Here is a 3,430-nt window from a genome sequence, read left to right as displayed (position 1 = left end):
AGGGGGGGGGGGGGGGGGCTGGAGGGCACAGGCCCACCCTGTTGGCAAAATTCTAATTAAAGCACTAGTATTTTTAATCTAATTAAATGCCTCCCAAGCCATTCTTGACTGACATTATAGTGCCCTTTCCTGTATATAGTGCCCCCTCTGTTTCATTGACCTGGCACCGCCACTGGTGATGAATGCTACATGCACTGAACAAAAAATTTTAGTTGCATAATAACAAAAAATAATTATTAATTTCCAGTGAACCACAAAACAGAATGGACTTATTGAACTGTATTCTGTAGTACTACTGGAGTACAGCATGTATGGTACGCCATAAAAAATAATATTATTGAACACATACATGTACAGTAGTTATGATGTTGACAAGTTTGAAGCTGTAGAAGCGAGCCATGGCAGCTGTAGAGGGAAGAAAAGAATAAAGAAAGAACTGATGTGTGATAATACAGTTATCCACATTCAGCCTCACTCCCACTCTCTTCCTCCTTCCTTTCTCTTTTCCTTTGTCTTTTACCTATCATACATCCCTCTCCTTTTCTTTCATTTACTCAATTTTAGCTTTAACTCTAGAGTCCTTGAACTGATAGTCCTGGATGTGACACTGTATATACCTGATACAAACAAAAAGTAAATAACTATAGCACAAATTCAAAAATGTCCTTATAGATCTAACTAAAGCTAACTCAGCAAACATAATCAAGGATTCACTATCATTATACCCATCATTACCCGTAAGTATATGCTTGATGTCTCATTGGTCTCCTCGTAGCTGAGGGTTTCCTATACATTTGTACTTCCTCTTCTGTCTCCTTCTATTCTATTTAATGACAGATGCTCAGGTCAACCAAGGAAATATCTCTACAGTACATAATACATATCATATCAGAACATATCAGTATGATCACAATACAGCCCATGACTTTTAAAATTCATAAAAAATCCAATTTTGATTGGAATCAGCTCAAACTTAATAAACAACATGTACATGTAAATACATGTACATCAAAAATGTAATAAAATGGAGAATTTTCTCCTTTTCACTTTTGATAAAGTTTGGGCCAAGACCCTGTTACATAGCGCAAATTTTGTAAAATTCATAAAAATTCAAATTTGATTGGAATTAGCTCAAACTTTCTACACAACATAAGAACATGTATATAATCAAAAAAAAAATGAAAATGGATAATTCTCTCCTATTAATTTTTGATGAAATTTGGTTCGAGACCCTACAGGGACTTTGGCCTAATTTTTGATCAAATTTAAAAATTCATAAAAAATCCAAATTTAAATAGAATTAGCTCAAACTTTCTACGCAACATAAGTACATGTATATGTATGTATCAGAAAACATAAAAATTAAGAATTTTCTACTTTTCATTTTTAGCAAAATTTGGCCGAAGTCCCTGTACAATCCTTGGCCCAATTTTAAGCAACTTTAAAAATTTATAAAATCCAATTTGATTGGATTCAACTCAAACTTTCTACCATAACATACAAAAGTGCTTCATAAAAAAATGTAGTAAAATAGAAAATTTATATAGTACATGTACCTCTTAAATATTATGTACATGCATGCAAGATTAATTATGTAAGTTACTATGGCTTCATAACTGTCCTTAATAAATGCCATAAAACATAAAATAAACCTATAGGCTATGAAAATTAGCAAATCCATATCTATTGAACATGTAGTCAAATAATTTAAGGAAATTTAAATAATGCCGTAAAATGTCCATTAATTTATGATGAATGATATAGTGATTGTAGTCACTTACCCTTTACAGAAACTAACAGTAGGCATATCATCATCATCAGACTCACTGTCATTATTTAAAAGTTTAAAGAAAGAGAGTAAGAGGACATTATCTTTTCTTACTTCTTTAGCATAGGCAGTGATTGTTTTTTCCAGAGGGTAGTCACTGTTGCTCTTGGCCACACCCACTATTGACAAGAACCGACTAAAGGAGCAGGTAGGGCATAATATGAGATACGGCTGGTTTCCCTTCAGTTAGAGTACCAGTTTTATCAAAAATAATGGCCTTATCCTATTAATTTTTAATAAAAATGTCAATAGGACAAAAAATTAAATAAATTTTCAAACCATGTACATACTTCGTGCGTTGTTTCCAGTGGTTCTCCTCCCTTTATTAATATCCCATTACTAGCTCCAATTCCAGTGCCAATCATGACAGCAGTGGGTGTGGCTAAACCAAGAGCACATCACACAGGCAGGCTATTAACAAACCAGTGAGGGCGTGTCTGAAGGCGTGGCTTATGTCATAGCAGTTGGAGCTATGATCAGACTCTGTATGGTTGGAATCACAATAATCCTAATTAATGCATGCACAATAATGATAAAATAATTATAAACTACCACACTCAATGACTCTCGCATACATGTACTGTATTTCCTTAAATAGAAGCCCAGACGTTAATTTTTTAAAATGACATTCGTACCTCAAAAAATAAAAAAAACAAAATAAATTTTGAGCCAACAGTGGGATTCTAACCCGGGACCTCACGCAAGAGACTTCAGGAAGTTTAAGGAGGTATCTACAAGGCATCCATGCTGCTATTAAGCTACTAGGCTAGATTTGCGTATTTATACTTCCATTTTATTGCTAACCCGGTGTTTATTTGCACTCAGCGTTTATTTGAGGACATACGGTACATGCATAATGAAATACTAATGAATTGAAAGCAGGGTTTGTGCAGAAGCACTTTCCCTTTCAAAAATTTTAGACACAAAATATTATGCAAGTATGAATATTAGTATTAGTATTAGGATATACATTAGTATATCCTGTGTTAACAGTGCATACACTTACATGGGCTCCAGTGTAGTCTTGCAATCAAACAGCAGAAAAAGGAAAGAATAGAATGAGAGGCACAAAGTAACCAGCTATATCTTGTCAGCTATACACTGAATAGGAGCCTGGAGAGAAAGAGAGAGTGAGCTGATGTCTTTACAAATGTATACATTAAGTTTGAGTTGATTTTCAGTGAGCTATGGCAGTTTTAAAATAATTATACTGATTTCTGAGACTTTCCCTGTACCATTAGTAACGCGGTAGCATTACTAAGTAGGATTCACCCCCCAAACAAAATGGCTGCCACGACTTTTGCAGCCTTGCTTAGCCCATGCTTTTTTTCCAAAAAATAGCTCCAAATGACCCCAAATTTTTATTACATTTTCTAATACATATTGATGTCCTTATGCTATGTAAAAAGTTTGAACCAATTCTGACTTCAAATTTTCAAGTTACGGCCATTCAAAAATAAACCAATTAATGATAATTGCCACTAATTAATAACATTATGTACACCATACATAGGAGTAACAGTATGTCCCTGTACTTACAGAGTAAACAAAGGCTATGGTGATAGCCAGTGCTATTATTAGTACGTCCATGCTAGCTGAACG

The 3,430-nt window shown here is 34.3% G+C and overlaps 1 long non-coding RNA gene across 1 annotated transcript; it reads right to left on the bottom strand.

Moving 5' to 3' along the window:
- Positions 1–77: 77 nt before the first annotated feature.
- On the bottom strand, positions 78–2,337 carry LOC109582310 (uncharacterized). Its single transcript, XR_002185022.1, has 5 exons — positions 2,119–2,337; positions 1,782–2,051; positions 736–864; positions 521–617; positions 78–405 (listed from the first exon to the last, which is right to left on the bottom strand). It is a non-coding gene; the product is annotated as an uncharacterized LOC109582310 (long non-coding RNA).
- Positions 2,338–3,430: the final 1,093 nt, after the last annotated feature.

Source organism: Amphimedon queenslandica, unplaced genomic scaffold (genome assembly GCF_000090795.2).
Source record: "Amphimedon queenslandica unplaced genomic scaffold, v1.1 AMPQUscaffold_13391, whole genome shotgun sequence".
NCBI lineage: Eukaryota > Metazoa > Porifera > Demospongiae > Haplosclerida > Niphatidae > Amphimedon > Amphimedon queenslandica.
The sequence above is the reverse complement of the archived record's forward strand: the minus strand, read 5'-3'. Positions and strand labels throughout refer to the sequence as shown.